Source organism: Mus caroli, chromosome 12 (assembly GCF_900094665.2).
Source record: "Mus caroli chromosome 12, CAROLI_EIJ_v1.1, whole genome shotgun sequence".
NCBI lineage: Eukaryota > Metazoa > Chordata > Mammalia > Rodentia > Muridae > Mus > Mus caroli.
The window spans coordinates 42,516,126-42,526,525 of NC_034581.1; the positions used below are offsets into that span (position 1 = coordinate 42,516,126).

General features: G+C 37.5%; 1 long non-coding RNA gene across 1 annotated transcript in view; it reads left to right on the plus strand.

The window, feature by feature from the left end:
- The first annotated feature begins 7,156 nt into the window (after positions 1-7,156).
- The window catches only part of LOC110306424, a 25,779-nt gene continuing 22,535 nt past the window's right edge, over positions 7,157-10,400 (plus strand). The window contains exon 1 of the long non-coding RNA XR_002379265.1: positions 7,157-7,228. This is a non-coding gene — a long non-coding RNA (uncharacterized LOC110306424). The remainder of the gene's footprint in view (positions 7,229-10,400) is intronic.

Genomic DNA, 10,400 nt, shown 5'->3' on the forward strand with positions numbered 1-10,400 from the left:
TAAGGACTCCTTGTAATCTCAACTGGCCATCTCTTGAAACCAGGCAAGGCTTCCAACGGAGGGACAAGACCACATTCAATTAAGTTATCAGAATATGGTTCCAAAGGAAACCTCCAAATAACTCAGGCTGAAGCTGAGATAAAGTGTTGCTCCCTGCAAACCAATAGGTGGGCCACATGGCCAAGAACAACATCCACACAACTCACTGAACATGGAGAAGTTGAGCTGGTGCCTACATTGAGACTTCACTCCTACTTTATAGTCTCCTTGTTGCAGGAAGATATTCTGCTGGCTACTGAAAGAGGATGTGTATACTAACCCATCCACAAGAACTTTGACCTACATTCTATCCTTCCTGGAAAACATGCTAGGGCAATGGTGGCAGAGAAATTGTTGCGGTAGCTGATTTGACTTAAGAAAGACCTACTCCTTGAGATGGAACCCATGCCCAATGGTGCTTGTGGTACCAATAACCAGACCCTAGATATCCTAGAGGTTTGGGGTAAAATCAAACATGACTGGTCTAAAAAAAATCAATAATATGATACCTAATGATCTGTGCATTTTTCAGTCATCATAAGAGGCTTTCTCTAGCATAATTTGTCTGGCAGTGCAGAGACAAGGAGTGTATGAGCTCACAGAGACTGATGGAGTAATCAGAAAACTTGCAGGCTTCTGCACCATGTCCTCTGAATATATTAAACCTATTAGCATAGAATTTCTATGGGACTTCTGACTATGAGAACAAGTGGGTCTCTGAGTCTTTTTGCCTGCTCTTAAGACTCTTTCCCTCCCATTAGGTTGCAGTGTCCAACTTTGATATGAAGGTTTTGGTTTATTGTATTATATTTATTTTGTCATGTTTGTTTGTTATCTCTTAGAAGTCTGTCCTATTGTAATGAGAGACAGAAAAGGAGTGGATCTCGAGGGGAGGAGAGGAGGGGATAAGAGGAGAAGAGGGAGGAGAAATTATAATCAGGACATACTGTAGGAGAAAAGAATCTATTATTAAAGTTTTATTTATCTGATCTACAATTTACTTGTTGCCTTCCTCTACTTTGGGAGAGAATAAGGCACCCAGGATCACCAAAGCTCAATGAGTTCACGAGGAGTACATTAATGTGCTCTTTCTTGTCATTTTTATAGGAAAACAAAATTTCGCTGCACCTTTGACTGGCAGATAAAAGCATTTTAGCCAGTGTCTCATATTGATCCATAAAAAATAAGTCACTTTAAAAAAAAATTTCAAAGATCCTCCCAGGTTTGGCTCACTGCAAGGCAGTGAGAGGCCTGTCGAGATCAGGCTTTGTCTTTCTCTGTAATGAAAAAAAAGAATATTAGCATATTTTCCCGTGGAAGTTATTAAAAATACACAGGATAGTTAACATGATTTTATAGTTACACTATAAAAAGAGAATACCAACTTCAATAGAATTCAAATTGTTGACTTGAATCTGCATCTCAGAATTTAATACTCTGGATCCAAGGTAAATACTGTTAAGCAAACTTGAATTAAGCTTAGCAGAGTTTAACATGTTGTTATAATATTTGCTTAAAGAGAGTTATTTCTAGATCTTGAAGATATGTGTTTGGTACAATTCATTACAGCTTGGCTTCCACACTGAAATTCTTTTGCCTTGTATAATGTGTTCATTTCTCTATCTAGATGAGTAAGAAGGGATTTTTCTCTTTACTAACACAATTGTTGGTCAAATATTTTGGAGTGAATCCTGTTTAATTAGATAACTTCTACTTTCAGATTAATGATATTTTATTGGGTATAGCCAAACAGCAATAACTCTTTTTCAAACTTACCATAAAGTCATGTCAGCTGTCTTCAAGAATATAATTTACTGTACATTTTGAAACAATATGGCAATGTCTTCTCAGTTTTCTGTTGGGAATGCAATGGACTTATGTTCAAGTAAAATAATTCATGTTTGTGTTTCCTCCAGACAGTAAGTTGTTGCATATTAGATTAAGAAGAAAAAAAAGAAAAACAAAAGAAGATTAGTTATATGATCTCCTTCACCACAAAATGTAAAATACAGATCTGTCTCTCTCATCTATCCATCTAAATATTGTTCTGTCTGTCTATCATCTGTTTATCCACTATTTATCTATTATATCTATCATCTATCTATCATCTCTCCTCTATCATCTGTCATCTATCATCTGTCATCTAATCTATATTTCTATTATCTATGCACCTAATCCTCAATTATTTCTGTAATTTTCCTGTCTTTCTGTTTATAATATCTGATTTCTTAACACTTATCAATAGTTATGTTGGAGCAGATATTACTTAAAGTGCTTGTTTATGGTATGTGACATTTACTACAAAGATATTCCACATTCATTTAAAACACCTAATTTTGGGGATCCAATCACATCTGAAAGGAGACAGATATGTGGAATTGATATTTTTATCTGTGCTCTGGACTGGCTTTCCAAATGTGTACTATGCTAGTGCACTATGTAAGAAACCTGTCTTAGCAACCTCTGCTACAAGGAAGCTGTTAGGACTAATTTCTGCTGTAGACAAGCTACTCTTTATGAGTTACTGAGAAAATTTGATCCTGAGTCTTAAGCTGGTGAGTATATAGCTTTCTAACTACTGACACTGATAATGTAAACATGGTCATTATTAGCTTCAAGGTTTCTCTTTCTTGACACCTGTAAAATTTACATCCAGTAGTGAGATGCACTTGTGAATAAATTTTGTCAATGTATTTATGCAAATTTACCAACTTCTTATTATCTCTGTGTTATTCTTCATTTTTTACCTTGCTTTTAAATTGTGTCATTTTATTATAATAATTTGTTCAATAACAGAAAATTCTATTAATTGTATACTTACTATCTGACAGACTAGACACTAAGAGCTGAATATACAGCATATAATTGGTTTCTTACAAAAATAGCAATATTATACAAGAGAACAAAAAGTCAGGGCATTTTAATATTTACTATATAATGGAAGAATTGAATTTTTCTTTAAAATGTACTTACTATGGTAGCATACATGGAGAGAGCTGAGTCTAGCTTCTATTCCCCCTACTAAATAAGTTAGTTACCCATGAGTCAGGAAATGCTACCTCACAGCTTACTAGTGTGAACCATTAGTTCTATACTGGTGAACTAGACCTTGACTACTTACAATGAATTTGATGTAAAATGAGATTAAATCATACACGATCTACATCCACCATAAGGCTGGGATAAGATCCCTGGTAATTTAAATCTAGACTCCATGAGTATAAAGTTGACATCACCCTGCAGTCTGTCACACATTCTTGTTGAACCACCTAAACTTTATTCACGAATAACTGGCAAACATTTACATACACAAGCCTTTTTATACATCTGTATTCATACACACATGCCTGCCACCTTCCTCTTTTCTCATGTAGAGAAGATGATCTTCTGTGGTAAGGTTCAGGGATTTTTCTGTACATAATCGAATAGGTAGTTCTGTTTGCAGACCAGGGAAAGGGTTAGAGACTCTTAAAAACTCCTTTCTGCCCCCAATTCAACTGGGTTAAAAGCTCCTTGTGGACTGAGACAGTACAAATGAGACTTGAACACTAATAGGCCTGAACTGCTCTTTGCTGACTTGTTAGTGTCCCTAGGCTTCTTATAAGTCACAGAGCTGACAGTTTTCCTGTTCCTGGTATGCCCTTCATTAACCAGGAATGACTTCATTTCCGTTATAAAGAGCAGCTCTCTTCCTAGATAACATTCATTGGTCAGTAAACTCTGCGATGGCTACCTGGTTTCAGGTTCTTAATGCTTGCAGCAGATATAGGACTTTGCCCCAGGAAAATACTTGGCTGCAGATATTGGTTCTTGTTAACCTGCTAGAGAATTGATATCTTACTATTCTGTGTTTGAAATTCTGGTCTAGGTCAGAAGAGCAATGCAAACTAATTAGTCTTATTTAGTGCTTTGGGTAGAAAGCACATTCCTAACACATTAAGATAAAATTAGAAAAAAACTAATTTCATAAGAAACATAACACCCCAAAATAATAGACATGGAATATTAACAATCTTATAGAAGTGAAATTTTAAATTTCTTATATGTTATCTCATAGCTTAATAGTATGAGGTATTAGTAATATACTGATAAATTTATCTGGTACCCACTAAAAAATTGTCTCTTCATCGAATGGGGATGAAGGGTGGTTCTGTTTTCTTTGTTTGTTTTGTTTTGTTTTGGTGATGTCTTGCCTTGTTTTTCTTACAAAATAAATAAAATTGAATAAATTGAGTCACCATCAGAATGACTACACATAGATATTTAAAAGAATAATGGTAAATTCAAAAGTGATAAACTTTTTTTCTGATAGTTTAGACTCTTCCACATCACAGATAGATGAAATATTTGATGGATATTTTTTATATCATTCCAGTGGGGATACTTTAAACAAGAAGTATTTGAAGAGTTTTATGTTTTCTGTGTGTGTATTGCACCTCAGTGTTCATGTATGTACCTGTATATACATATGAGTATTTGAGTACACGTGGCTGTGGAGGACAGAGGGCAACCTCAGGTGTTGTTATTCAATCTTCATCCACTTTTTCTGAGATATGACCTCTTATTGGGCTTGAGCTAGCCAAGAAGTTTACATTGGCTAATCAGCTATCAGCAACAGAGACCCTCCTGTCTCTGTCGCCCCAAAGCATACACCACTGCATTTTTGTTTTTTCTTAGGTTCTGGGGATAGAATTCAAGCTCTCCTGTTTGCATAGACAGAGTTTATTGACTATGATAGTTAATATTGGTTACCAGCTTGATGGGTTCTTGAATCACCTAGGAGAGAAGCCTCCAGGCACACCGGTGACAGATTCTCTTGACAGGGTTAGCTGCCGGCCCTTGAGAGACTGTTGATAAAGCTAATTAACAGAGATAGAAATGCTTACCTCAAAAGTAGAAGGCACCATTCAGTGGCCTTAGGTCTTAGACTGCATCAAAAGCATAAAACAAACTGAGCACAACATTTGCCTCCCTCCTTTTGCTGATGTAATGTATCCATCTGCCTCACTCCTCTTGTCCTGACTCACCTGCCATGGTAAACTATACCTACAAACTGTTGGTCTAAATAAAACCCTTTTATTCTTGAAAGGTGCTGTGCTCAGATATTTTGTGTAAGCAATAAGAAAAGATACTGCTTCCTTAGGTAAGTAATCTCCCTAGTCCAGATGTCCATATTTCAATCAATTAAAAGGTATTCATGATTCTGCTGCTTTTCTGCTGGTTGCTCTTGTCCAGCCAGAACCTAGGCTGTATCTTTTCCAATAAGACTGAAGTCTATATTCTTTATACCCAAAAGGATGGTGTGCTGTTGTCTCCACACTGTCTTTGTGAAGTGATTATTAGTACTTTGAGTTATGTCACCACACAAATAGGAGCTTATTAAATACGTCTTCACAATGAAGTATTTCGTTAGTATAATTAACATGCAGGATAAGCAGTGGGCGTAGTGTGTTAAGATTAATAGGGTTCCTGTCTTAATTCTTACTGTACATCGTGGCAATCTGTGCTCCTCTCTCTTCCTAACTTAATGCACCTGCTAGAGATATAACAATAAGACATGAGTAAGATTTATAAACTATTTATAAGATAGCAAGTACTACATACATGTTAGTTGGTACTAGCAGTAATTCTGAACAGTGTCCTTATTTTGGTTCTCCGTTCTTTGATCTCTGCTAAGTCCTTAATATCTCATCAACCAGTTTATAACAGTTTCAAACTGGTCTGACCCCTTTTGGACTCGGTCCTCCGTGGACATTTATTGTTAATACTTCTGAATTTCAAATTTCTCATTGACTTCAATTATAGTGATTTGTCTAGGGTAAAGTGTGATTCTCCTTCCTATATATTTAAAAATCCTTTATAATTTGCTCTCCCTTCGTTATTAACATCTACTTGCAGCTCTTTCTTCCTTCCCTTACATCGTGAGAAACGTTTTATTTTTGTCAAGGACAGTTAGTTAAAAGCATGGGTGAACATGCTAAAACAAAGGAATACAGTTTGCATAGTTCAGATGCCACTTCATTAATTAAGGTCTCCAAGGTTGTCCTTGATAAGCTCATCTGTGAGAATGTTTGAGTCTGCATCACTCCTGTAGAACAGGGGATGTCTGTTGATCTGTTGATGGTAGGTCATGGTGACTTCAGTGACAATGTACACTGCTTTCAATTCACACATTAAGAGGTAAGCTGGCCACCTCATAATAATCAGGCAATAGCTTCAGGATATGGTTTCTACATGGCTAGAGCTAATTATATTTACTGCCCTTATAATGCATGTATGTCACATTTTTATATTTTTCAGAAATATAATGTGTTGACATCTTTTATCCTCACTTTTTCATGTTTGACGTTCAGAAGCTAAAGCCATTTTCTTTTCTGAGTAGGCAGAACAAATTCATTTCCAGTCACACAATCTGCTATTTCATGATGAAATCTGGGCATTGAAGGGGCATATCTATTGGTATTATATTGATCTTGTTTCCCATTTGTGCACTGCATATGGGAATGTTGTAGACTGCATCTGTGTGCATCTTTAGTTATGCTTTAGACATTTTTGGAGTTGGCAGGGCTCCTCTCTGCTTCTTGCTTGTCTTATTCTGCTCCCCATGAAACTGATCAGGTTGCCAAGTTCTTACTGACATCAAAGCAGACTCAAGGCTCAGATCATCTCTGTGGGATGTAGAGGAAGAGTGAGAAATAGCTCATTCCCAAAGTACACTTTCCTGACCGAGTTCTAAGTGAATTCTGTGGACTATTGGGCTTTTTCTTTTTCTTTTCTCCACTGGTCTGGCTCCTAGTGAGGTCAAATACTGCAGCTGATGTCAATCGGCTTGTGGCCAGGTGCTGCGCCATGCTGGGCAAAATTTCATGCAAGATATCTATCTTCCTTGTGCCTTGATTTTTATTATTCCGTTTTACACCATGTTCTTTCAAATAGAAATACAAACAGCAAAGAGCTTACAAAACATGTACTATTCCTAACTACATTCTTTTTACCTAAACTCAAATGGGTATAATGCCAGCCTCAGCAAAGAGTAATTAATAGCACAGCAATGATCCTCACACAAACCTTTCTTCCCTAACAGACTGCAGAGTCAGGCACCTGCTGGCCCTGTGTCCTAGCCATGCATTTCATTTCATCTGTGCATATCTTCTTCTATCCTTCACATTCCCCACACAGAGGCAAGAGTGTAAGTACAAAACTGTGAAGATAGTGAGATTAATTTTTATGTCTATAATGTTCTGATCTATGACATATTTTTGTATAATTTGGATCTGTGTTTGAGCATCCACTGGATTATGCTAGTTCTGGTTTTCTAGGCTCATCACTGAGAAATGAAGCATCCTTTTGCTCTGATCACATTTTCATATATGCTGCCTCCCACCCCTGCCAGTCCCTATCCACAGTGGCATGTCTTTTAGCAATCTGTTTGTGTTGAAGGATGGCTGCTTAGGAAAATCTGGGAGGCAGTGTGTGCACCAGACATACTTCTGTTTCTTGGTTCAGAATGTGGATATCTGCAAACACACTTAGGAATGTTACATTCACACTGGAAATAACTAAGGAATATACACGCACACCCAGCAAATAAGGCAATATAGACTCTTGAATTCTTGTTTCTCTTCTGAGAGAGCCTTCTGGCATTTACAGGTGGCCAGCAGTGGCCTTGATATGTTTGCACATTTTGAGAAGTGTGTGTGTGTGTGTGTGGGGGGGGTCCTGCTTTCTCTGGAAGCTCTGTGAAAGTCTTTCCATCTCGGACCTTTCTCTGCACTACACTGTTGAGACAGCTTGACCTCATAATAGAAGTTTAACCTGTATACTGACCAAACCCTCTGGTGTCTATTTTCTGGTATGCACAACCACCCACCAATGATGTTTTAATACACAGAAAAAAATACCTTTAGGGCATAACCATTGGCTTTGGACCTTTAAGTGTCTCAGGCACAGCTGACAGATGGAGCTCTGTTAGTGCAAGATCTGAACCTAAAGACAAACTCTGCCACTATCTAAAATTATTTTGAAAAATTTTGACTGTATCTAGTTCTTATTAGAATTTTACCCCCTCCCCCAATGAATCTTAGTGCTGTGATAAGAACGTTTGTTATAATTTGGCATTGGTCAAATATGTAGGAAAACTGTGCTCGTAAAATAAGACAGCAGAGTCCACTGGTCACTAGAAGTGGCAGAAAATGCAAGGCTTATACTTTGCCTTCCTGGTGTAATGTGGGTAGCTCATGAATAAAAGTCAAATAGGAAGCAAGATGCCGCTGCCCTTATGATATATGTCATCAGTTAGTCCTAAAAGTCACAGGTGCTCCTTCCTGACAGACATTTCACATTCTGCCCTATAGCCACGATGCCTCTACCCACTTAGGTTCCATGTTAACCTCTTGCACAAAGGTCTCAGTGTGTGGTTGGTGGTTTAAACTGTACCCCATTTTACAGATCCTAAGTCCTCTGTGCCTTCAAGTTCAAACTCCCACTATACCCACTATTGTTATTTTGTACCTAGATGTTATACCTTTTCTTTTATTTAAACTTTTGAGAATAAAAAAAATCCCATATTCTATTTTATCAAATCTGTTCTGATTTGCTGATGCATCTTCACCTAGCTGAAGATTTCACTGAGTGAAATTTTTTTGTGCAAAAAATTATGTCTCCTTTATTCCTATAACGTGAAGCACAATGCTGCAGAAATAGATAACCTGAACTATTTGCTTTTGAATAACCTATACTTGCACAGGGGCTTCTGTGACATTCATCAGCTCAGGATGTTCACCACCAGAGCACCAATTTGAAACATTTGACAGACAAAAGTTTACTAGATAGTGTGTCATGTGGACCATTGACAAAGAGTACTGTCTACATGTCAGTTCTACGCCTTCCTTGGCCCAGGCTTGGTACTTGTGCATAGAGGCCAGTATATTTTGATCTACAGGTGTCATCTCCTTAGAGAATCTGGTAAACATTATAGCCTCTATTTTAATAAAATGAATACACACACATTCATATATACACATAATTACATATCTTACTTATGAATTTCACAGATCCTAAGCTATGAAGGAATAATTTATATGGTTCCTGCTATATGGTTATGTAATATATAGTTATTTTTAAATACAGAAGTTCGACATGATTCTGGCTATCACAAATAAGGCTGCTATGAATATAGTGGAATCCGTGCCCATGTGGCATGGTTGGGAATCTTTTGGGTATATTTCAAAGAGTGGTATAGCTGGGTCTTCAGGTAGATCTATTTCTAATTTTCTGAGGAATCTCCAGACTGATTTCCAGAGTGATTGTACCAGTTTGCAATCCCACCAGCAATGGAGGGGTGTTTCTCTTTCTCCACATCCTCTCCAACATGTGTTGTCACCCGAGGTTAGCCATTCTGATTGGTGTAAGGTGGAATCTCAGGGTCACTTTTGTTTGCATTTCTCTGATCACTAAGGACTTTGAGCATGTCTTTAGGTGCTTCTCAGTCATTTGAGATTCCTCAGTTGTGATTTCTCGGTTTAGTTCTATACCCTATTTTTTGATTGGGTTGTTTGTTTTTTTGTGGTTATTAACTTCTTGAGTTCTTTATATATTTTGGATATTAACCCTCTCTCAGATGTGGGGTTAGTGAAGACTTTTTTTCCAAATCTGTAGGTTGCCCATTTGTCTTATCAACTATGTCCTTTGCCTTACAGAAGCTTTCCAGTTTCATGAGGTCCCATTTATAAATTCTTGATCTTAGAGCATGAGCCATTGGAGTTCTGTTCAGGAAATTTCCCCTTGTGCCTATGAGTTCAAAACTCTTTCCCACTTTCTTTTCTATTAGACTGAGTGGATCTGGTTTTATATTTTCCCTGATCCATTTGGACTTGAGCTTTGTACAAGGTGACAAATATGGGCTTATATTCATTTTTCTACATACAGACAGCCAGTTAGACCAGCACCATTGAAGATGCTTTTTTTTTCATTGTATATTTTTGGTGTCTTTGTCAAAGATCAAGTGACCATAAGTGTGTGGTTTTATTTCTGGGTCTTCAATTCTATTCCATTGATCAACGTGCCTGTCTCTGTACAAATACCATGCAGTTTTTATCACTATTGCTCAGTATTAAAGCTTGAGGTCAAGGATGGTGATTCCTCAGGTCTTTCTTTTATTGTTAAGAATTGTTTTCACCCTGATATAGCTGTCTCTTGTGAGACTATGCCGGGGCCTAGCAAACACAGAAGTGGATGCTCACAGTCAGCTATTGGATGGATTACAGGGCCCCCAAATGGAGGAGCTAGAGAAAGTACCCAAGGAGCTAAAGGGAACTGCAACCCTATAGGTGGAACAACAATATGAACTAACCAGTACCCCG